At 36.7% G+C, this 26,860-nt stretch overlaps 1 long non-coding RNA gene across 1 annotated transcript in view; it reads left to right on the top strand.

The window, feature by feature from the left end:
* LOC122228103 overlaps positions 1 to 26,860 on the top strand; it is a 168,570-nt gene that overhangs the window by 64,984 nt on the left and 76,726 nt on the right. The window contains exon 2 of the long non-coding RNA XR_006206420.1: positions 10,478 to 10,685. This is a non-coding gene — a long non-coding RNA (uncharacterized LOC122228103). The remainder of the gene's footprint in view (positions 1 to 10,477; positions 10,686 to 26,860) is intronic.

Genomic DNA, 26,860 nt, shown 5'->3' with positions numbered 1-26,860 from the left:
AAGATTTCTATTTAATGGGTAGAGATGATTCCATGACCTAACTGGAAATGCAATGAATTTTTTTCCTAAGTCTTTTTTCCAAAGGAAAAGCTTCTAGAGAAACTAATGTAGAATATCAGTGCGTGGAAACAACTGTCATTCAGGGCCTTTTAAAAAGCTCTAATGATATATAATTGACAAATAAAATTATAATATATTTAAAGTGTACAATGTACACCTCCAAAAAATAATTGTTGATGATTTTCTGTCCTGCCTATTTGTAGGGTAGAGTCCATACGAATGATTTTGTTATAAGTAGTGACAGTTTTCTTATTTATTTTTTAAATGTTTATTTTGGGAGTGAGAGCGAGAGTGAGAGAGAGAGAGAAAGAGAGAGAGAACAAGTGGGGGAGGTGCAGAGAGAGAGTGGGAAAGAGAGAATCCCAAGCAGGCTCCACACTCAGCATGGAGCTCAATCTTATAACTGCAAGATCATGACTTGAGTTGAGATTAAGAGTCGGATGCTTAACTGACTGAGCCACCCAGGCTCCCCAGACATTTTTCCTATTTAAAGAAAACACAAAACAAAACATCCTTCTTCCCAAGCCAAAAATAAATAAATAAATAAAATGTAGAATGTAATGGTTTGATATATGTGTATATTGTGAAAGGATTCCCATAATCGAGTTAATTAACATATCCATCACTTTACATCTTTACCTTTTTTTTATTGATGAGACCGCTTAAGATCTTCTCTCAGCAAATTTCACTTATACAATATAGTATTATCAACTACAGTCACCATGGCCTACATTAGATTCTCACACCTTTTTTTTTTAACTTTTTTTTAAATGTTTATTTATTTTTGAGAGACAGAGAGACCGAATGTGAGTGGTGGACGGGCAGAGAGAAAGGGAGACACAGAATCCAAAGCAAAGGCTCCAGGCTCTGAGCTGTCAGCACAGAACCCAACACGGGGCTTGAACTCGTGAACTGTTAAGTCATGACGTGAGCCCAAGTCGGACGCTTAATCCACTGAGCCACCCTGGCACCCCTCACACCTTATTCTTCTTATAACTGGAAGTTTGTATCCTCTTACAAACCTCTCTTCATTTCCCCCACTTCCTACTCCCTGTTTTTGCCTATTTAGCTGGTTTCTTTTAATTGTAAACGTGTCGCTAAATTAAGTGTGTATCTTACAGTGACAAGACTTATAGCATGAAAAGACCCTTTATTGATGTGCAATTTAAACATTACATCATAGACATTTCTCTTTAACCAGTGAGAGTACTTAAAATGTTAAGCCCATAAGTTAATGTCCCAGATGTCCCCTGTATTAGTCTGCTCAGGATACTATCACAAAATACCACAGACTGGGTGATTTAAACAACATATTTACTTCTTACAGTCCTGGAGACTGGGAAGTCCAAGGTCAAGATGCCAGCCAGTTTGAAAAGAGACTCTTAAATATGGAGAACAAACACAGGGTTGCTGGAGGGGTTGTGGGAGGGGAGATGGGCTAAATGGGTAAGGGGCATTAAGGACTCTACTCTTGAAATCACTGCTGCACTATGTGCTAACTAACTTGGATGTAAATTAAAAAAAATAAATTAAAAAAAAAATAAAAAGGTGCCAGCCAGTTTGGTTCCGGGGAAGGATTCTTTTCCTGGCTTACAGAACACTACCTTCTCACAGTACACTCACAAGGGCAAAGAGATAGCTGTGTCTCTCTCTTCATCTTCTTTTAAGGACCCTAATGACCACCCTCCACCCTCATGACCTCATCTAATCACAATTACCTCCCAAAGGCCCCATCTTCAAGGTTTAATGGGGGGACCACAATGTAGGCCAAAGCCTCCCAAAGTATTTGTATGTCATATGTGTATAACTTTCATCATTTCTTGGTTTTCTAGTCCAAAACTTCTTTACTCTTTATCTGTTTCTCTGTATTTAAAGACAACAAAATAGTATTTTTAAATTGCTTTACTTGTAAGCATAATCCTTAAGATTTAAAAATAGATGTTATTTTTTCGATAAATTTTAGATTCCCATCAAAACTGAGCAGAAGGTACAGGGATATCCCTTGCCCCTTTATGCACAGCCTCTGCCATTGTCAACAGCTCCCATCAGAGTGTATAACTTCTTACAACTCATGCACCTACATTGACAGTCAATGGACTATGGACTACAAAGTCCATAGTTTACATTAGGGTTTCGTCTTGATATTGTACATTCTATGTGTTTGGACAAATATATAATGACATATATCCATTATTATAAAATCATACAGAGTAGTTTCACCACCCTAGAAGTCCTCCATTCTTTGTCTGTTCATCCCTTCCTTCCTCCAGCACCATCAGTGCCAGGTGGTCCCTGACAACCACTGATCTTTTTTTTTTTTTTTTTAGTGTTTATTTACTTTTGAGAGAGAGAGAGATACAGAGCATGAGCGGGGGAGGGGCAGAGAGAGACAGAGATACAGAATGGCAAGAAGGCTCCAGGCTCTGAGCTGTCAGCACAGAGCCTGATGTGGGGCTCCAACTAATGAACTGCGAGATCATGACCTGAGCTGAAGTCAGGTGGTTAACCGACTGAATCACCCAGGTGCCCCCCACTGATATTTTTACTATCTCCATAGTTTTGCTTTTTCCAGAATGTCATATATATAGTCCTTTCAGATTGGCTTCTTTCACTTAGTGATATACATTTAATGTTCCTCTATGTCTTTTCATGGCTTGATAGTTCATTTCTTTCCAGTGCTGAATAATCCATTATGTGAAGGCACCATGGTTTATGTATCTGTTCACTTACTGAGGGATTCTTGGTGGTTTTCAAGTTTTGGAAGTTATGAATAAAGCTGCTATAAACATCCATGTGCAGGTTTTTGTGTGGACATAGGTTTTCAATTCCTTTTGGTAATTATCAAGGAGCTGAAATCACATGGTAAGAGAATGTTTAGTTTTGTAAGAAATCACCAAACTGTCTTCCAAAATGGCTGTACCATTTTACATTCCCAACAGCAACAAAGAGGGTCCCTGTTGCTTCACATCCTAACCATCATTTGGTGTTGTCTGTGTTCTAGATTTTGGCCATTCTAATAGGTATGTAGTGATGTCTCGCTATTGTTTTAATTTGCATTTCTGTGATGACATATGATGTAGAGCATCTTTTCATATGAATTTTTTGCCCTTGTATATATTCTTTGGTGAGGTGGTCTGTTAAGGTTTTGGCCCACTTTTAAATCAGGCTCTTTGTTTTCTATAATCTTGAGGTTTATGAATTCTTTGTATATTTTAGATAATAGTCCTTCAGATATGTCTTTTGCAAATATTTTCTCTGTGGCTTATCTTTTCATTTACTTGACAGTGTCTTTCACAAAGCAGAATTTTGTTTTTATTTTAATAAAGTCCACTTTATCAGTTCTTTCTTTTATGGATCATGTCTTTGGTGTTCTATGTATTTTAATAAAGTCCACTTTGTCAGTTCTTTCTTTTATGGATCATGTCTTTGGTGTTCTATGTGAAAAATCGTCACCAAACCCAAGCTATCTAGATATTTTTTGTATCTTATTATTCCCCTATTTTTTGCAGTCTTTTAAGAGCTATTTTATAGTTTTGCATTTTATATTTAGGTCTGTGATCCATTTTGTGTGTTAATTTTTATAAAAGGTGTAAAGTTTGTAACTAGGTTCATCTTTTTGCGTGTGTATTTCCTTCTTCAGCTTTACTATACATTTTACTGAGGATAGTGGATAGTAATAATAATAGCTAACATCTATTGATGTTTGCAAATGCTGTAGGTGCAGGCAACGTTTAAGAGCTTTCGTGTTTTAAACTCATTTGATTGTTATGACAACCCCCTGAGATAGTCAATATTATTTACATTTTATAGAAGAGAAAACTGATTTTCAAGAAACTAAATAGTTTGCTCAAGGACACAGAGGCAGGCCATTGAAGGAGCCAGGTTTTAAAGCCAGAGCACACTCTGCTATTCATATACCTATAAAATAACTATGCTATTATGATATCCGACAATAAACACCTTGTTTTAAGATTATAGATCTAAATAACAATTGGAAAAGGTAAGGGCAGTAGTCTTGACTAGAGAAAAAGACATGTTTTTAAATTTTTTAAATGTTTATTTACTTTTGAGAGGGAGAGAGAGAAAGGGAGAGGGGCAGAGAGAGAGAGAGGGAGACACAGAATCTCAAGCAGGCTTCAGGCTCCAAGCTGTCAGCACTGAGCCCAATGAGGGGCTCGAACTCAGGAACTGCGAGATAATGACCTAAGCCCAAGAGGATGCGTAACCGACTGAACCCAGTGCCCCTAGACACGTTTTTAAGATAGAGAATGTTTCATCACTATGTGTATTACATTGACTGAAATATTTGGATTTTTTGGATCAATGTGTATTACACATGCCTTAAAGTAAATCTGAAGAAATATCTCTCCTTAGACTTGAAATGGTAGGCAGTAAGTAGATGGAAGTATTTGCCCTCGTAGTTTGTGGATTGATATTTTAAATTGTGGTATGATTAATTATGACTCATCAAAAATAATTGGTGATAGATGGTAGCCAGATTTATGATGATGCTCACTTTGTAATGTATGTAAATGTTGAATCACTGTGTTGTATACCTGGAACTAATATAATATTTTATGTGAAACTGTACTTCAATAAAAAATAACAATAATTGGAAGAAGTTTGCTCATATTATGTAAATGATTAAATATCACAGACCAGGGAAATTTATGACAAATCATTCTTATTTATTTATATTTTAATTTTTTTAAGTTTATTTTTGAGAGAGAGAGAGAGCAAGTGGGGAAGGGGCAGGAGGAGAGGGAGACAGAATCTGAAGCAGGCTTCAAGCCCTGAGCTGTCAGCACATGGAGTCCCACGTGGGGCTTGAACTCACAAACCGTGAGATCATGACCTGAGCCAAAGTCAGACGCTTGACTGACTAAACAAACCACCCAGGCTCCCCAAATCATTCTTATTTACAACCATCATACATTGGTGATATTCAGGATTGTAATCTGCATAGCCTACAGTGGTTTCCTAGTCTTCAAAGGGAACTTTAAGCTTTTCACACAGACAAGCTGGAGACAAGAATTCATACTTTGGATACTTTAGCTCCATCACCTTACATCTGTTTTGTCTAACTCATAACCAAAAATTCACTCATGTAAATTTAGTCTTCCAGGTAAAATAGTATAATAACAAATACACGGGTTACACGGGCCACACCAGACGTTTATAGGCTGGTGCTCACATGGTTTGTGCACAGAGAACATCGTAAAGCTCAGGGTTATAAATCTTCATTTATACCTTCTCTGGAGCAGAAGTCTTCATTTTTCTAGCAAACTGCCCAACCTATCACTAAGATCTGTCACATTTTCCTTTATGACATTTCTTATAGCTAATAATTTCTGCCAGTTTTCTGTCACTTGAATTACTGCAACCTGATCCTCATAATGTGCCCTAAAAGCAGACCTTGACATTATCATTTAATTTCTTCTTCAGCCAAGAGTGAGTTTACCATGTCTTACAATCACACAACACTTTATGGATGTGAGACAACGTTTTCACCCTCATATTTCCCCTTCATAAATGTTGCTCTTTGGATTACACTAATTAAACCACCCAAAAAAGTGCTCCTGATGTTACTGGCTCCAGACTAGGGAATTCTCTGGACTGTTCTTGGCAGTTCTTGGTAACACCAGATGCTAAATAAAAAGCTGGTAGTCAAAGCTGGACATAAGATGCTGTAAGAAAAGTGTGCTGTGTATCAGACTCAGAATATGATTATTCTGCCATGTTTCACTCCATCTAAAAGGAGGGGAAAAACAAAACAAAACTCAACAATTATCTTGGAGTCAACCGCAGTCTGAACATATGCATTTTAAATAAACTAAATGTGGATTTGCTGATAAAAGAAAATCATTCTCGAGACATTTTTTTCTTCTAGTGTATGTGTAAAGCAGAAATTTACATAGCTAAATTTAGCTAGGTTGAACCATATGAAATTGCTATTTTAGTAAAGCAAACACGGTCAAATATTGGCAATTTCCTATGATTCTGCTTAAAACTCAGGTTGTAAAATATAATGACCTTAATTTTTATTGAGAATAATGAGAAACATCGTCATGCAAGCAGACAACAAAAATAGCAAGACACAGCATTTAATGTCCTATAATTTATCTCACTTGTCTGGATAAAGTGTCATGCATTACCTTAATTTTCAGCTACTGCTTATATCTCACACTCTCTAGAAGACTGCCACACAGCAGATTAAAAAGTGGCAATATAAATTACAACTTCTGGTATCTAACATTGTGGTTTCCAAACACTGTGCTGACAAATGATGAGAGTATTATGAACTCTCCAGTTCAATAATCCAATATTCCACCAGTAGTTAGCAAAAGTAGTGTGAAATAAAACAAATTCTGAAATAAATGCCAAGGTTAAAAATACTGCTTCAAAGTCTATAAACTTATTACATGCTATTATAAAGTGCCAACAGTTTTCCATTCCTAGTACTTTCATTTTACTTTAAATCGATTGGAATTACCACATTAAATCTATGTCTTTGAGAGCTCAGCATGGGAATAAGAAGTCAGATTCTACACAATATGGCCAGAAAACTCACAGTATAATTATTTTTTATCATTCTAAGGTCTTTCCTCAAATCCACATGTATTTAAGGAACACGCTATTTTCAAAGCACCACGTGTGTGCTATGAAGAAAACAAAGATGAAAAAACTTCTTTTTCCCTCAAAGAATTTACATTCTAACTTTAGAGACAAGATAGGAACATTTATGTGTTTTTTAAAAATAAATTTACTTTAAGTGACATGTTAAGATAGCAAAATACAAGAGGCATCACACAGCAGTATGTGATTGTCAGATGTATATAGTATAAATGGTAATTCATACGAGAATTCAGAAGCAGAAAAGATCTTTTCAGACTTGGTCCAGAAGAGGTTTGCCAGTGAAGTGGGATTTGTGCTTCCTTTAATAAAACATCACTGGTGTTTACAGGAGGGAAAGGGGAGAGAGGTTGCTTTTATCCTGGATGCCAGGGGCTTGGGCTGGGTAGATATTAGAAATCAGAGTACATAGAAATAGTCATTCCCAACTGGGTTCTAATGGGACATCATCACTACTTTCAAGTTCACCATTGTTTCTTATCATAATTTTTGTTACTTAGAAACTTTATTACTCATTATCATCATCCACTTATTTATCACTACATCAGCTTATTTATCAATAATTCTTTGACGTCTTCTCAAAATTCCAATTGATTATCATTTATTTTAGGCTGCCTGGGAAAAAACACACACCAGAATATTTATAGCAGCTGCTTAGGATGGCTAGAAATGTAAGTGCCACATACATTTGGGAATAAGAGAGCTCTGTTTTATTCACTTCAAAATGGAGTCTATGAGAAGTGTCTCTAAATTTGGAATGTCTTCCATTTCCAGTTTATTACAGGTTTATATAGAAACATGTTCTAAGGTTTACTTCTTCTCAACCTATAAAGAAACATGATGAAAGAATTTGAATGAAGCGAAATTAAGACACTGTCTCCCCATTTTCTGTATTTTCACTTTTGCCCCCAATCATAGTTAGTGACACCACCCTCAACGACCAGTTCTGACAAAAGGCAGGAGAAATTTAAGCTGACTACCTTCTTGAAATTTGGAGTGACACTTAATGCTTTATTACCTTCTACTGAAAATGATGCTAGGTCAATTTATCAGAAATCACTATATCTGTAATTTAATTTTCCAGTGGAACAATATATCAAATGACCATTTTTCTTCCTTTGCTGATATTACCAATATACTAGAAACTTGCTTTTTTTTCACTATGTAAATGTGCATGACATTCGTATTGGATGTGCAGTTTTTAGATAGATTTTAATTTATGAGAAGATCATAACATTTTAAGGATTGTTTAATTGACCTTTGCCCTGATTTTCTGCTGCTTCTGCTGCTGTTGTAGCTTGAGAAGTTGGATAGAAATGGGAAGCAATTTGCTGAAGGAGAAAGAAATGACTGTGAGTGCTAAGTACAGTCTGGGCTACTGAGCTGAGAAACAAAGGCAGTGAAGTAGGAAATTAGGAGCCAGAAAACAGAAGGATGGGACAGTGGAAGAAGAAGACAGAGCGATTGAGAAAAAAGGTAGGGAAAGGGAGAAGAAAGAAGAGAGATCATCATGGGAAATGGGGAATTTTGTGGGACTAGGAGACAATAGCAATAGAGAAGAAAGAAGAATAAAGAAACTTTAGGAGCAAAGAGAAGAGAGACTGAGCAGGGGAGAGAACTTGACAGGCAGAAAGGAGAGATAATAAGGTTGAGGAGAGGAAATGAGTGGTGAGGAGTGGGTGGTTGAAAGGACAAAGAGAACATAGACTAGGGGAAGGGTGAAAAACCTGTGTGCAAGTTGCCCAAAGCAAACTAAGTCCTAATAATCCATCATATAAGTTGCTATAAACATTATAAATATTTAGAAGAAAAGAGGTGTTGGTAAATTGTTAACTTTGGTAAATTCTTCATGTTTGTCCCTCAGCAGAACGTAGTAATTCCTCATTGGGCAAAATGACTGACTTTCATGAAAACATCCTTGGGAATTTATTTCACAAATGAACACATTTCAGGGGCTTGAAAGGCTTAGTCAGTTAAGTGTCTGACTCTTGATTTTGCTCAGGTCATGATCTCATGGTACATGAGTTTGAGCCCCCATGTCGGGCTCTGAGCTGACAGTATGGAGCCTTCTCTCTCCTTCTCTCTCTGCCCCTCCTCCATCTCAAAATAAACAAACATTAAAAAAAAAAAAAGAAAACACATTTCATTACAAACTTTGAATATCATTGTTTGAATAGCATGTGATTTGAATGCCAGTGAGAATTTTCATTCATCAGATGTCCTACTGTCATGCAGACTGTGTTTTTCCCCCTTGTTTTATTCCATCGTGACCCACCCATTTCTTAAGACATGGCCGTAAGGAATAATATTGAATATTAAAATACTCTGATATCCTTTTGGCTTATTTACAACAAAGTTTTATATTGACAGACCCCCAATCTGCCTTAGTTCTGCCAAAAACTCTGAAATGTCTGAGATTTTACTCTTGTTAGCTAACAAATTAGCCTATCACAATCTCATGAGGGCCAGTAGAAACACAAGACTCCCTTGGGGGGAGACAAAGGACAGTTTGTTACTCATACCAAAAGCAGTAGCCACAGTATCAGCATTTCTGGGTGGCTCCCCAAGCCCCAGTTATTACAAGGTGATATGAAGAGAGACACATGACACAAGTCCATGGGTTGCGTTACGGGAAAGGAACCCCAAGCTTAGAGAACTGGGATCTTTTGTGATAGGTAGTGACCATGCTTGCCCGCTGCTTCAGAAAGAAGCATTTTTATTGTCCTAGATGGTAAGCTTGGCTTCTCTTTGCTCTGGAGAGATAGTATTTCTATCTTCCAAGGTACCATGCAGACATCCTTGAAACAATAGTCCAGAACAAAGAGCAGAGTCTCACTGGTAAGATGTGTGGAAAAACTAAGAGACATATGAGAATCACTTCTTAACAGGTTGGTGCACATCTGCTTCAAGCTGTATATGTTAGATTGTTCTGAAACTTGTTTTACAAGTTAGGATATTTTTTTTATTCATTTTTGAGAGACAGAGAGACAAAGTGTGAGAGGGGGAGGCACAGAGAGAGATGGAGGCATAGAATCCAAAGCAGGCTCCAGGCTCTGAACTGTCAGCACAGAGCCTGATGCGGGGCTAGAACCCATGAACCGTGAGATCATGACATGAGCTGAAGTCGGGGACCGTAACCAGCTGAGCCACCCAGGTGCCCCTATAAGTTAGGATATTTGATTAATAATTCAACTACCTTATATATACCTTGATTTAAAGTTTCTTTCTATTATTCCCTCCATGTGATTTCATTGGGGAAAAATAAAAGCCGAACTGCCATGATAAACATGAATTTAATCCATCTGCTGTGACTATTTTTCCTCACAAATAGAAACACTGATTATCTCCCAAAGCTTCAAACCAAGCTCCGGATCTAGGGCCAGCTCTGTCCCATGTGAGAACTCACCTGACTCCATATTGATCTAATCTTGCTACAAACTTTTTGTTCCCTGGGACATCTGCCTTGATCACTGTACCAGCAGATCTCTTCTCTCAGGCTGGGATCTTGTTTTGTTCCTCCAAATGTCCCAAGACCCTAAGTCCTGATCTTAGCCCCAACCCAGCCTCTGGGCCTTCCCCCCAGCTGTGAGACCTTTGTCACTGACTGGGTTGCCACCCTTGTCATCACATTTTTCCTGCTGCCACCCTTCCTTATTCTGTGTCCCAACCTTTCATTTGGGCACTAACTAAATTCTCTGGCAAGATGTTCTTGATATTAATCATCTATTTGAAGAACCACCTTATTATTAATCACTTAACCCCCATTTATTTATTCATCCTATAGCTCCTGCAAGACTACTAAGTTTGTGGATCTGGGACAGATCGTGAGTTTGCAGTGGACTCCCCAAATACTGCACCTGACTGGTCCTGATTACCTGACTAGTACTGTCTGCTGGCTACTCCTGGGAATATCTCAAGCGTCTGCCTGACCAGTATGTACGTTCCCAGTCTGGCTCCAGGCATAGCGTTCATTCTGAGAATCATCATGCTTTGTAAGTACAAGATCCTCACTTAAGTTGCCAATATCTGCTATAATTTTCATTTTGAAAGAATTTCGGAACATTTTAGTAGCACTGGATGTTGTAGCTGTCAGCACAGTAGGTTTATCATAAATTTTAAATTAGATACTGTGATATCATTGGCCATAGTTTGTTCATTTCACAGTACTTAACGTGTCATCACCTACACAATCTAGTATTTTCATCTCAACAGTCCAATATTTTGTTTCCAATAGGAAGGTCTTTGAATATTTTGAATTTTGTTAATTTTAGCTTAAACTGTCATTTAGGCTTTGTTCATTCTTGAAAGTTTTCCACAAATGAACTTTACATATTCACAGCCCCAGGGTCTCTTCTTGTCTAAAAAACAACGCTCTACAGCTGTCTAACCCAAGACCGTTGTTTCTTCCCTTCTCGAGTTGTATATTTATACATTTAAATGTGTATGTGAGTGTGTGTCTGTGTGTGTGTGTGTGTGTGTGTGTGTGTGTGTGTGTGTGTGTGGTTCCCTCTGATGTGGGCTATTATGGTTCACTGCTAATGAAGGGTTCTTTGATTTCTAATCATCTTTAAAGGAGGGAAAAAAGATGTATTGGAACATTGATGGTTTGTAGAAATTTTGAGCCCCAAATAGAGCAAAATGCTAGAGGAATATAAACACACTAATAAATAGCATAATATGCACCAGTATAGTCAATATATATCTAGCATGCTGTGAATAATATATCCTCTTATATAATGAGGTATCTAACCTATATAGCTAATGATTAAGGGGCTAAAATCTTCAGCACATGAATCACAAGTCAAAATAATTCAGTTTACTAGGCATAGAAAATGGCAAAGTTCACAATAACCTCCTGGTGTCAATTTAATTCTGCCAGAAAACACAAAGCCGAATAAATCAGAAGATGTGACTTTAATGTCAATTAGTCTTTTTTTCTATCAAATGGAATCATCTCTCAGTCTTAAATTCTAACCAGGTTAAAAGGCATTGTCCAAATTTTATTTCCAAGAGGCTGCAAACCCTTATGATGGATGATCATGCAGACGAAGTAGTTTGTCTTGAATTATGCAGTTCCACACTCACAGGAAACCCTTTTCTGATTAAACTTCTGTTACCCTTGGACTCTTCCAGCAGAAACAACGATGATTTATATGTAGAGACCACTACTCCTGATCCTTTCCATTTTTTTCCTCTTTCATGAATTTTAGTTACTTACCTCAAATCTGTTGAGAAATGTTGAACTATGAATAGATGAGTGGGTGAATAGGTGCTGAGAATAGATGATAATAGGATAGATGATAGGTAGATACATACATACATATGTACATAGACAAATGCCCAGCACTACTTATTAAAAAATGTATCCTTCCTCACTTACCTGCCAAGCTACTTCTGTCAAGAGTCCATATATGGGCATTCTTTCTGGGCTTTCTACGGTGCTCCATTGCTCTATTTATCTACCTGTCTTAATTACTACAATTTACTACAAATATTTGGTGGAGCAAATGTTTTCACCATTTACTTTTTCATATGTGTATTCTCCATTCTTGACCTGTTGTACTTACATGTACATTTTAGAATCTGTCTTCCAAGTTCTACTGAAAACAAAACAAAACGAAGAACCCTACTGAGATTTTCTTGGAATTACATTCAAGCTCTAAACCATTATTGTTTTCAAACTCATATTCATGACATATCTCTGTATACTTCAGTAATTTATTTTAGTAATTTTACTTCAGTAATATATTTCTATATTACTATTCAGTAATTTATTTTAGTAATTTTACTTCATTAATATATTTCAGTAATTTTTTTATAGTTTCCATGTTGGTGGCTTTGCATACCTTTTGAAAAATTTGTTCTTAGATATGGGATAGTTTTCAACTATTTGAATGATATTTTGAAAAATTTTCTTTTCTTTAAAAATATTTTTTTTAATGTTTATATTTTGAGAGAGAGAGACAGAGACAGAGCGTGAGCAGGGGAGGTGCAGAGAGAGACAGACTGAATCTGAAGCAGGCTCCAGGCTCTGAGCCCGATGTGGGGCTTGAACTAGTGATCTGTGAGATCATGACCTGAGCCAAAGTTGGACACCCAACGGACTGAGCCATCTAGGCACCCCTAAAATTTTATTTTCTATTTTTTGTTGATGTATAGAGATCAAATTGATTTTTAATATAATTTATTGTCAAATTGACTTCCATACTACACCCAGTGCTCATCTCAACAAGTGCCCTCCTCAATGTCCATCACCCACTTTCCTCTCTTCCCCACCCCCCATCAACCCTCAATTTGTTCTTTGTACTTAAGAGTCTCTTATGGTTTGCCTCCCTCCCTCTCTGTTTGTAATTTTTTCCCCCTTCCCTTCCCCCATGGTCTTCTGTTAAGTTTCTCAAGATCCACATATGAGTGAAAACATATGGTGTCTGTCTTTCTCTGACTTATTTCACTTAGCATAGTACCCTCCAGTTCCCTCTGCATTGCTGCAAATGGCAAGATTTCATTCTTTCTCACTGTCAAGTAGTATTCCATTGTATATGTAAACCACATCTTCTTTATCCATTCATCAGTTGATGGACATTTAGGTTCTTTCTATAATTTGGCTATTGTTGAAAGCACTGCTATAGACATTGGGGTGCATGTGCCCCTATGCATCAGCACTCCTGTATCCTTTGGGTAAATTCCTAGCAGTGCTGTTGCTGGGTCATAGAATAGTTCTATTTTTAGTTATTTGAGAAACCTCCACACTATTTTCCAGAGTGGCTGCCCTAGTTTGCATTTCCACCAACAGTAAAGAGGGTTCCCATTTCTCCACACCGTCGCCAGCATCTATAGTCTCATGATTTGTTCATTTTAGCCACTCTGGTGTGAGGTGTTATCTCAGTGTGGTTTTGATTTGTATTTCCCTGAAGAGGAGTGACATTGAGCATTGTTTCATGTGTCTGTTAGCCATCTGGATGTCTTCTTTGGAAAAGTGTCCAAAGAAGAATTCATGTCTGGAATTCATGTCTTCTGCCCATTTCTTCACTGGATTATTTGTTTTTCAGTGTTAAGTTTGGTGATTTTTTTAAATAGATTTCGGACACTAGCCCTTTATCCGATATGTCATTTGCAAACATCTTTTCCCATTCTGTTGGTTGCCTTTTAGTTTTTTGATTGTTTTCTTTTCCAGTCCAGAAGCTTTTTATCTTGATGAGATCCCAGTAGTTCATTTTTGCTTTTAGTTCCTTTACCTTTGGAGATGTGTCAAGCAAGAAATTGCTGCGGCTAAGGTCAAAGAGGTTGTTGCCTGCTTTCTCTTCTAGGGTTTTGATGATTTCCTGTCTCCCATTCAGGTCTTTCATCCATTTTGAATTTATTTTTGTATATGGTTTAAGAAAGTGGTCCAGGTTCATTATTCTGCATGTTGCTGTCCAGTTCTCCCAGCACCGTTTGTTAAAGAGACTGTCTTTTTTCCATTGGATGCTCTTTCTTGCTTTGTCAAAGATTAGTTGGCCATACATTTGTGGGTCCAATTCTGGGTTGTCTATTCTATTCCATTGGTCTATGTGTCTGTTTTTGTGCCAATACCATGCTGTCTTGATGATTACAGCTTTGTAGTAGAGGCTGAAGTCTGGGATTGTGATGCCTCCTACTTTGGTTTTCTTCTTCAAAATGACTTTGGCTATTCGGGGCCTTTTGTGGCTCCATACAACCACATTGATTTTTTTAAATAATTCACTTTAAATCCAAACATTTTCTAAACTTATTAATTATAATAATTAATGGAGCTTCTGATTTTCTATTTAAATAATTTTATTAACTAAAAATAATGTCATTTTTGTTTCTTATTTTACACTCTTTTTTCCCCTTCTACTCAACTGGCTACCATTCCAAAATAGTGTTGTCTGGGTATGATAAAAGATGAACTGATCTTAAAGGAAAGAGTTCAACATTTCAACATTAAGTGTATTATTTATTGTAAGTTCATTGTAGACACCAAGTATCTGCTCTGGTTTGCTTACTGGTTCTTTTAAAAAGGATATCAAGTTTTATCAATGCATTCTCTGTATCTATTGACATTACTTCAATAATGTTGGGAATTTCATTAATTGATTGTTAAACTAATATTGAAATCCTGGAAGAAATTTAGCTTTGTCACAATATATTATCCTTGTTTGAAGATTGAGATTCTGTTTGTTAATACTTTGTTTAGAAATTTTCATCTCAGTTTATGAACAAGATTGACCTATAATTTACCTTTCTTGTAATGTTCTTACAAGGTTTTGGTATAAAGTTACACTACTTTTGACATACAAAGGGAGTATTCCAAATTTTTCTGTCCTCTTGAATAGTAGAACTCACTAGTTGAGCGAATTAGGCCTAGCACTTACTTACTAGACTAATTTTTGAGAATTTTTTCATTACTGATTATATTTATTTAATGGCTTAGAATTGTCCAGGTCTCTCTTTTTTCCAGAATAATTTTTTGACAAATTATGTTTTTCTAAGAGTTTTAAAATTTCATATACATTTTAAAATTTGTTGATATTTTGTTAAATAAAGCAGTCATCATTTGCTTAATTGCAATACCAGTAATGTTGTACTTTTCTCACAGCTGATGTTGACCATTTGTTTCTTGTCTTTTTTGTCTGTTTATTCTCACCAGAGGTTTGTCAGTTTTGTTGGTCTTAAAAAAAAAAGACTTTTGGCATTGTTCATTCTCTCTATAGCCTCTGCCTTATATTTAATATATTTTCCCTTCCACTATCTGAGAACCTGGATGGGCTATGTCTAGAATTAATCATTACATCTTTTTTGAAAAAATATAAATTGGGTGCCTGGCTGGCTCAGTCAGTAGAGCATGTGACTCTTTTATTTTTTTAATTTTTATTTATTTTTGAAGTAGAGAGAGTCAGAGTGTGAGCAGGAGAGGAGCAGAGAGAAAGGGAGACACAGAATCCAAAGCAGGCTCGAGGCTCTGAGCTGTCAGCACAGAGCCTGATGCAGGGCTTGAACTCACAAAGTACGAGATCACAACCTGAGACGAAGTTGGACCCTTAACTGACTGAGCCATCCAGGTGCCCCTAGAGCATGTGACTCGATCTATGGGTCATGAGTTCAAGCCCTATGTTGGTATGGAACCTACTTAAGAAATTAATAAAATAAATAAAAATCAATTTCAGGTAGATTTTCTCATTTGAAACAGAAGAAGTCAAAGAGAGAGAGAAAGAGAGAGACAGCACGAACCAGGGAGAGGGGCAGTGTGACACAGGGCTTAATACCACAAATGTGAGATCATGACCTGAGCTGAAATCTAGTCAGCCACTCAACCAACTGAGCCATCCAGGCTCCTTAAAACTGAATAAGTCCTGATACAGTAAGTAAAAAGGATGCCATTTATAATGGCAAACTTTAAAATGGCATTAAAAATTAGCATTGACATTGTGCTTTACACTTTACAAAAGTGCTTTGATATACATTTAATCTCAAGCAATCCTTATAGAAACTTAGTAATGTAATCCTTATAACTCATTTTAGAATTATAATTGAGGTGTACAAATTTTTCCAGGCCTCGTTATTGCTAAATGATACAGCAGAAACTTGGATTCCTGGCTTCAAAAATTATGCTATTTCCAAAATAATATGGACTGTTAGATTATTAAGCATATTTTCACTTTACATTTTATTGAATTACTTGTTGTTGTTATTGTTTCTTATAATATTATTATTATCTGTCTTCCATGACCTGTTGTGAACTTGTTTTGGCAAAAAGTTCTCCAGCAGTACAGGGCCTAGTACCTTCTAATTCTTTGTTCTGATTGTTACCATAAATCCTGTTCATATAGTCTCCTTCTATGATCTGTCAACATTCATTTTATTGTAATAAAACTGCTATAATATTCCTCTAGGAGCCTCCCAAATATTAGCTCCAAATCCTAATCTTTTAAAGCAGTGTAACTCTTTCAGTTTGGCTAGATTTTAGTCTCCAGGACACATAGTTTTGTTTTCTGTAGAACCGTCTTTAAAATATTTTGGAATATGTGGTTAATTTCTGAATGCACATTACCATTCTTTCTAGCACCCTGTGTTCCTGTGGCAATGCATGTAAAGGCATGTGTTGTCTGAGAAACTGTCATCATCACCATCTATTCTAAAAAGAAAAACTGAGGCCTCTTCTTTTTTACATGTGCACAATTTTTACAGCTTTAAACAGATGATGGGTGTTAAATACTTCCCTGCAGAATGAATGCAGTTCAATAACACCACTGATCTCACGAGAAAATCAACTCTTGGTTTTACCCAGCAGGTTGTTCTCACTTCCCTTTATGAAACAACAGGTAATGTTACTTTCAAGCTTACCAATGTATTATAAATGCTTTTCGCAATGACCTCTTTGGTTTATTTCACTGGTTCTCTGGTTATCCTTGCTAAACAAAGTGCTTGGATCCCAGCAGTGAAGCCCTTTGAGACCTCCTTAACCATTGCCCCTAACATTAAGGAAAGGACCCCAAAGGGTAAACTGCTTGGCATCCACATGAGAGACAAGCTGTTGACTGGCATCAGTGAGAGATTTTAGGGATTAATTGAGCAGAGGATCAGAATGGGAAACTAGAATTCTGGCTCTGTCTTCATCATCTCTTCACAGTGTGGCGTCATTACATCCAAAATGAAAGTTAAAAGGCTGTTCCTATTAAAAATAAATGAAGTAGATCATTGGAGTGTTTTATATAGAAAGAAAAGGATGGTGAAGTGTGACAGAACAGTTGCGTTGAGAGTTCAGGCCTTCTTTTGAACATGCACAAGAACATGTGTTCTAACATCACTTGAATATAGAATCTACAATGGTAGGCATGACCATCGAGGAAGTGACATCTAGTGACAAGTAAAAAGAGACTTAGGAGAGATAGTACAGCACTTCAGAAAAATTACAGATTGGCTTGAAGCAACACTGCACCCCTGCTACCACTCATTCCCCTGCCACCAGCAAAACATTCACCCCCAAAACCTATGCATGCACTTCCCAGATTTATTTAACCTAAAATACTGAAATCTGTTGGACATTCAATAAACACACCTCATTGCTCTTTCCCTTACCCTCTTCAAACGCACTGCTACCAAATTTGAGGAAACGGACATGTTTTTGTCTGTTACATGTTTTAACACTTCCTTCTGGGAAGAAACTATATTTAGTTTCTGTTCATTGCAATTCTGTTTAAAGAAATATTTTCAACATCAGGCTCTTTTGGATCTTGAATCAAATTCACCATCAAGAAGGCCATATCATCATGGAGCAAAGTTAGGTCAGTGCCCAGGGGTGATTGATCATTCTTTCTGCTTCCAACTCTCCAAAAAACACAGAAAATACTTTTCCCTAGCAAATGTTGTCATGTCAGTCAAAGGAGGGCAGTTTTAAAAGGGAGAGATGAGTAAACAAGTATCAAATGTATCAAAAGGATGAGTACTGGAAAGAGATCACTGAGTTTGCAACTAAGGAGATATAGGTGACTTTACTGATGCAATTCAGTGATGGGACTGTCCCCAGGCTTGCCCAACTCCAATCCATTATCCAGTCATCGCCAGAATGATATTTCTAAATCTGACCACTTTATTCTCTAACTAAAAGTCTTCCATTGCCTTCCTAATTATTATACAGCATAGTTTATCTGTCCATAGTATAGTATACCCACCTATCCTTCATTCTAAGTCACCCTTCAAATGCCAGTTTTTATTTTAAACTTTTTCTGATCTAGCAGGTAGAATTGAAAACCCTCTTCTTTGTGCTATACTATCCCCAGAACTCATTTCTATCATATCACTGACAACATTCAATACAATTTACATATTTTCATGGTTGTCTTTCTTAGTAGACTTTGAGCTCCACGAGGGCAAACACAATGTCTAGGACATTGTAGAAACACAATACTTGATTGCTGAATGATAGGGACAGAGAGGGAGGAATAGAGAATAATGATGGGTTGGTTAATCTTAGAAAAAAGAAGACCTTCACCTCCAAACAGGAGGAAAGGAGAAGAAGTACTAACATAATAGGAAACAATGATATAATTTGGAAACCACCACCACCATCAAAAAAGAATCAATATCAGCTCTATATAAAACTAAACTGTACAGAAAAGGAATGGTATGTACAAATAAGATGACCTTGGAGCTGGTCTGAGCAACTATCACCCTGTGCTTATCTCCAGGGATGCCTGGAACCATGATAGCCTTGCTAGGATTGGAATAAATGTACTACCTAGGAATTTATAATGTACAGTTTGAATTCGAAAACTTCCTTAGTGGCACCCGATAGCAAGTAGTCTACATTGTTTATTGAGAATGGAGAGTGTTGGTTGGCACCTGGTTTAACCAGTTACATAGCCTTATTTTAGCTATTGACTGATGATTTATAAAAGATTCCTCAAGAAACTTGTACCCAGTTGCTCTGACACAAAAGTGTCTTACCCATATCTCAGTGAGTCAACATCCAAAGACAAAGCACACCCTGTAAAATTGAGAAAGGACCATGAGGACTGTGCCTAGCAATCTCAAACCTCTCTGGTATTTACCTGTGCTTTCTTTTTCCTGCTGTACCATAGCCTTTAACTTTATCAAAGGTGCATATGAATACATACTGTGTAATCCTTACACTTCTCCATTCTTGTGTGATTAATGCAATTGGCACATCGTGTAGAGTATTAAAGTGACCCCTGAATCTAATTTAGATGATGGCTAAGGCTTTGGGAAGAAGAAAGATTGAGGAAGGGGAGATGCAAACCTTTGATGATAGCCTGACTCCCAGGCTACTTTGGCTTTGAGAACATGCAAATGCTATTATCACCCATGGTAGGAAAAACATGTCACTAGAACTTGGAGGTGGTAGATGCTGAACAAAGGGAGATAGTTAACCAACCACTTTAAAAAGAAATTCAGGTAGACAGGAAGTCAGTCAGAAATTTTGTAATTTGGGTTACTTTGAAAAAATGAAAGTAGCAGAAAGAACTGAGGAGGCCATGTCCACCAGATTATGGTTGGTGATCCTAAAGAGAATGGACAGCATGCCAAACAAGAATTGAGCAGATATTTCTTTTGATTAGAATGTGACTTAGTCTAAATGAGAATCACTGTAAAAAAAAACTACACAGGTTTCACGGGAAGGGAATCAAAGAAAACAAAACACAATTATTCATTTTTGGAGCAATATAAATAGCTCCCTGGCAAGTGTCTACTAAAATGAATTTTATACATTCAGATCCAAGGAGCTATTTCTCTTTTATTTTAATTTTGACATTTTAATTTAAATTCTAGTTAGGTAACATACAGTGGTTTCAGCAGAATTCAGTGATTCATCACTTACGTACACCGCCCAATGCTCATCACAAGTGCCCTCCTTAATACCCATCGCCGATCTAGCCCATCCCACACCCACCTCCTTCCATCAACCCTCAGTTTGTTCTCTATCTTTAAGAGTTTTTTATGGTTTATTTCCCTCTCTCCATTTTCTTTTTCCCCCCTCCTATATGTTCATCTGTTCATTTCTTAAGTTCCACATATGAGCAAAATCATGTGGTAGTTGTGTTTCAAAGAAACTATTTCTCTTGTGTTAGGTACTGCTGACTGGAAGAGTATATTTGGTCTTACTCAGGATCCTTAATTAGTTCCAGCTTTTACAGAAATTTATTTAGAAGGTCAGACTCTCATTCTATAGAGCTAGATAAAGACAAGATATATAAAACATACCTATAGTGGGGAAATTAGATAGTAAATGAAATACTTTTGGATACCAAATGAAATAATCTTTCTGAAGCTTTATGAAATGTTGAAAATACTAGCAGCTTTGGATTGTTCATATGATGATACTTGTGTATCTCCTAATTTTTATGCCTTTGACTTAAATGATGAGTTTCTAAATATTTAGGGTACTTCATTCTACTGATGGATGAGCAGGATTATGTACAAGAAGTTGCAATTGACCTCGTGGTTCATTTACTATGAGTAGGGTTGAATGCTGAAAAAGATTAGAATTATTCAGAAGAAAGAAAAAAAACCTCAAGACATTTTAATTGAGTGGGGGTGTTTACATGGTTAATTTAAGAGGGTATGGAAAAAGAGGAGATAGATGAAATAGCTAAAATTTTAATGGATCACTATAAGACATTATGTGATCCAGCTGCTTTACCAACTCCTCCATTTATTGTAGATTTCATGAATTTTAAAAACCTCATGATGACACAAAAGCAGAATCTGCAATCTCTTCCAAAGTAGTACTGTTTAAAACAGCCAGTGTTTAAAAAGATTATTCTAAATGACAAGATGGCCACAGACAGTTAGCACAATGTCCCAGCAGAGAAACTAAGACCATTTGAATTGTCATGCAAAAAAAAAAAAAAAATCCAAGGTGTTAAAGAAATTGTATTAAAATTTCTAGACACTGGTGCACAATATACAACTATGCTAATGAAAGGGTAAAGAGTAATGTGATTAAGTTAGCAGAATAAGATGAAATATTCAAAAATAAAAGTACAGTTCAAAGTAGAATTTAATGAATGCAAATTCTATAATTTTGTTGCATCCCTCCTCCCAGAATCATTATGATGTATGAATGAGGAAGTCTTACTTTATCTAAGCCATTGGGAAAAAGGATGTCATACAAATATGTTCTTCAGTCTCTTTTAACAGGGCAGGTTAGATGGGGAACTTTAGAATTACCTAAACCCACTCAGGTGCTAAATGTAAAACAATATAGGATACCTGGGAAGGGATGAAGAGAGAGGAAGGAACGTCAAGAAATTTCAGTTTTGATTAAAGATATGATAGACACAAGTGAATTAATATCCATAATTTTCTTACTTAATAGTCCAGGGTAGCATGTGAGAAAAGATGTTGGTTTCTGGAGGATAATTCTAGACTCTAGGGGACTGAATAAAGAGGGTCCTTCACTAGCATCAGCCATTCCCAATATGGTGTTAACAATTCAAGTTGTGCAACAAGCTAAGGGAGATTGGTATTCTTTGATCAGTTTGGCTAATGCTTTCTTGTAGATTCCTGTTTTGAAGAAAGTCAAAATTAAATTTGCATTCAGGTGAAACAGACTCCAGTGCACATTTACGGTGCTCCTTTGGGGATATTTAAATTATTCTGCTTATTATAATAACATGGTGAGAAGAAATGTTGATTTATTTCAATCAAAAAATGCTGTTATTCATTACATCAATAGCATAATGTTGATATCTAAATATAAAAATCAAACTAAGCAGGAATTCCAAATGTTGATTAATTATATAACCACCAGGGAGTAGCCAATTAACCCAACTAAAATATAGGGTCCAGAATAAATAATAAAATTTTGAGTAATTACACGGGCTAGAACTACTAGCAGCATTTCTCAACCCACCACAATGAGTTATTGTCTCTCTAGCTCCAAAATTAAAACAAGAGGCACAAAGATTGCTTGGTTTCTGAAGAAATCACATACCACATCTGTATATTTTATTGGCTGCTATTCTTACAATAACAAGGGGGAAAAACTGAATTTAAATAATGCTTTGAATGTCATCATGATCTCTTGAAGCTTCAGATGGCCATTGACCTAAACAATTCCACTCTAACTGATGCACAAATGATGTGAGAAATATAAGCATCTGGAAAACTCAAGCTGGCTAAAGCTGTTGGCAAAAGCCCATACTATCACCCAGCAATCATGAAATTTGAACTAGAATGTTACCTAAGCCTGCCTTATAAGCAGCATGGTTCACAGATTGTAGCTCAAGGATGGAGAGCCAAAACTCAGTCTAGAAGTTCACTGCATAAACACTCGTTGATCATTTCATTTTGACTAAAGAAGGAAAAACAACTCCACTCAATGGGCAGATTGAGGGGGGTATTCCTTGAAGAGCTAGATAATAAAAATGATGTGGTATGAATTTTTGTTATTTTTAGGAAGTGGCCAATAAATTGTCAGTATGGGCCAGGAAGTGGCTCTTAGATGACAAAGATTAGATTAACCCCAGTGGGGGACGGATTTTAAGAAAAACTTTGTGGACTTCTAGAGGAAACATACGAAAGTGGGATAAGCTGACGCCCATTAAACACATACACACACACACACACACACACACACACACACACCTTACAGGGGCACCTGTTTAAGCCTCTGACTTTGGCTCACGTCATGATCTCACGGTCTATGGGTTCAAGCTCCACATTGGGCTCTGTGCTGACAGCTCAGAGCTTGGAGGCTGCTTCTGATTCTGTGTCTCACTCTCTGCCCCTCCCCCTTTCACTCTCTGTCTGTCTGTCTGTCTCTCTCTCTCAAAAATAAATAAACATTTAAAAAATTAAAAAAAATAAATAAAAGCCAAGTTCTGAATTTATAAAGTTACTAAAACTAAGTAAATACCCTGTTTGCTCTTTGAAAGTAGTTTCCTGGATGGTGACAGATACTAACTAGACTGTTTGTGGTGACCATTTTGCAATAAATATGAATATAAAATCATTATGTTGCCCACCTGAAACTAATACAATGTATGTTTATTATATCTAATAAAAAGAAAAAAAGAAGGAATGTAGTTTCTTAGGTATACAAAATGAGTTGTCATGGACACATTCAATCAATCAATCAGCAACAATAAAAAATAGATGTATCCCACTGTGTGTTCAAAAAGTGATTAACAATTATTCCATTTTATCACTAACATCAGAGACCAAAAGCAACTATGGAATGCCTGTTGAGAATGTCTAGGCCAGTTAATGGATTACATTAAGTCATCACACCTGAATCCAGGTGTATACTGATGTGTCTTGACCAAGAGAGACATTTATTAGAGATTTGAATATACATACCAAGTATCTGAAGCAAATGCCTCTAACACTATTAGAGGCCTAGAGAAAAAAAAATACATACATAATGTCATTCCTGCCCCCCTCTTGATATATCATTGATGAAGGAATATATTTATCACAGGTGTAGTACAATAGCAGGCTAAGATACATCATGTATAATAGACTTATCATATAGTTTACCATGTACAAGTTAGTCAATTGAATAGAAATTAGAATGTACAATTAAAACATGTGTTACTAAAGGGATAACATCAGCAAGATGGCGGAAATAGGAAACCCTGGATTCTACTTGCTTCCATGGACACACTGATTCAACAATACATGAAACAATTCCCCAATACATGAGATATCCAGAGACCAGTTGAGAGACTCCTGCAGCCCACACAATGAGGCCATTAGGTAAAGTTGGGACCCTTTTCACATAATTTCTTCCATCTGGCATAGCACCACCTAATCAGGAGAAACCTTCCAGCTCCCAATTTCTCCATGGTGAGGGAAGGAGAGGACTGGACCATATATCCAACATTCCGAATTTTCTGATGGCTTCACATGAGACTGGTTTCTGTCTTGCCTGAATGTCAGAGTTGACAGGAAAGTGCCCCAGGTTATGAAACACTGAGAATAAAGGTGATGGCTTGGACTAGTGCCCATTCATTGGTCACAGCCCCCCACCTCCCACCTCCATTGTCTCAATGAATAACAAGCAGATGAAAATGCTTAAATATCAAATCCTCCCTAGGGAAAGAGTTGGAGTAACCATCCGACATTCTAGTCATTTGGGGCTGCCCAAGGGACTAACTTTATCACCTGTCTTGGAACCCTGACAGGACTGGCATACTCTAGATGCCTGGTGGGGCCACTGAGAACAAAGGTAACAATTTGGGCTAGTATGCATTCACTTCCAGAGCCTGCCAGAGCAGTACAGGATTAAGAAAACTCATATCTCCCAGCTTCTCTTTGTGGAGGGCAAGAGAAGACTGAAATGTACATCTAAACTTCAGTCTTTTGGGGACTGACCAAGGGAATGACTTCAGTCTCACCTGTCTCAGAGTACTGATGAAGTTCTGCCTATTCTAGATGTCTGCAGGCTGCTGAGAACAACAACAGAAAGGGAACTGGGCCATATACTGCTGATCTAGCAGGACCCATGGTACAGCAGACAGGTGCCAAGGGTAGCAAAAGATTGTAAACTCCTGGAAAAAACAAACCGGCAGTCTCTCTGATTAGGAATTTACAGGTACACATCCAGAGAAGCCATATACACAGGAAAGTTTGAGAAGCCCCCAGAGTTTCTAGCCAGGCTTATTGGTGAATAGTTTCCCCTATGCCATGCCAATTGATAAAGTTGGGAGGGTTGGCTTATATTTCAGATATTCAGATACCAATACAAAGTGTCAAGGAACACTAAAAAGCAAAGAAACGTAGTCCAAACAAAGAAACAAAATCAATGTGCAGGTACCAACCCAGAGAAATAGAGGTATATGGATTATTTGATAGACAATTAAAAATAACCATCACAAAAATGTCAGAAAGCTCAGAAAAATTATCCATGAACAAAATGAGCATTTCAACAATAAGTTAAAAAATGTAAAAAATAAAATAAAAACTGGGAATGTTGGAGGTGAAGAATATAATGATTGAACTGAATATTCACTAGAGGCATTCAACAACAGACTTGATCCAGCAGAAGAAAGAATCGGCAAAGCTAAAGACAGGTCATGTAAAATTATGCAGTCAGAGGAGCAAAAATAAAAAAGAAGTAAAAAGAACAAAAAAAACTTAAGGGTTTTATAGGATACCAACAAATGGATGAATACACACATTAAAGGCATTCCAGAAGGTGAATGGAGAAAGGAGCAGAAAGCTTATTTAAAGAAAAAAAAAATGACTGAAAACTTTCCAAATCTGGGGAAGGAAATGGACATCCAGATTCAAGAGCCCCCAAAATTTCCAAATATGATGAATCCAAAGATATTAGCACCAAAACATATTATAATCAAAGTGTTAAAACTCAAAGATAAAGAGAGAATTTTGAAATCAGCAGGAAAAAAGCAACTTACCTCATACAAGGGAACCCCCATAAGACTGTCAGTGAATTTCTCACTGGAAACTTTACTAAAGGCCAGAATGAAATGGGATGGTATATTGAAAATGTGGAAAGAAAAAAAAAATCCTGCCATCCATGAATACTAAATCTGGCAAAACTCTCTTACAAAATTGAGGAAGAAATAATGACTTTGCCAGATAAACAAAAGCTGAAGGAATATGTACCAGTAGACCTGCCTGATAAGAAATGCTAAAGTAGTCCTTCAAGTTGAAAAGAAAGGACTCTAAACAGCAACGTGAAAACATACAAAGGTTAAAAAAACAAAAAACAAAAAACAAACCCTCATTACACAGGTGGAAAAAAAAACCTCATTAGTAAAACAAAAACAAATTGTAATACAATAATGGTAGTCCATAAATCACTTTTTAAAAAGATTTATTATTTATTTGGAGAGAGGGAGAGAGAGAATGAGTGGGGGAGAAATAGAGAAAGAGGGAGAGAGAGAATCCCAAGCAGGCTCCAAGTGGTTAGAACAGAGCCTGGTGTGGGGCTTGATCTCATGAACCGTGAGATCGTGATGTGAACTGAAATCAAGAGTTGGATGCTTAACCGAGCCACCCAGGTGCCCTCATAAATCACTTTTATTTCTAGTATACAACTTAAATATCTATCAACAGATCAATTGTTAACTGTGTCACCTTAACTGGCATGGATATCCGGTTAAAAATTATATCTGGCTGTGTCTGCAAGGTGTTTTCCTAAATAAATTAGCATATACATATTCATATACATTGAGTCTGTTTCTCTGGAGAATGCTGACCAATAAAATGGATAAAGAAAATGGCATCTATATGAAATAGTATTTAGCCTTAGTAAAGAAATCCTATCATATGCAACAATATGGATCAACCTTAGGAACGTTATGCTAAGTGATATAAGCCAGTCACAGAAGTAAATACTGCCTGATTCCTTTTATATAAGGTACCTAAAGTAGACAAACTCATAGAAACAGAAAGAGAATGATGGTTGTCAGAGGCTGTGGGGAGGGAAAAATGAGAAGTTGCTATTTAATGAGTAAAGTTTCAATTATACAAGATTTGAAAAAGTTCTAGAAGTCTGTTCTCCAACATGGTGATTATAGTTAACAATACTGTACAATTAAAAATTTGTTAAGGAGGTAGAACTCCTGTTATCCTTTTTTAACCAAAAATAAAATAAACGAACAAAAACATGTGCTTCCTAATTTGGAGGTGGGGTTAAGACAATGAAGAAATGACTTGTAATATCAAATGAATG

The sequence above is a fragment of the Panthera leo genome, chromosome C1 (genome assembly GCF_018350215.1).
Source record: "Panthera leo isolate Ple1 chromosome C1, P.leo_Ple1_pat1.1, whole genome shotgun sequence".
Classification (NCBI taxonomy): domain Eukaryota; kingdom Metazoa; phylum Chordata; class Mammalia; order Carnivora; family Felidae; genus Panthera; species Panthera leo.
Note: the sequence above shows the minus strand (reverse complement) of the source record. Positions and strands in the feature narration are given on the sequence as shown.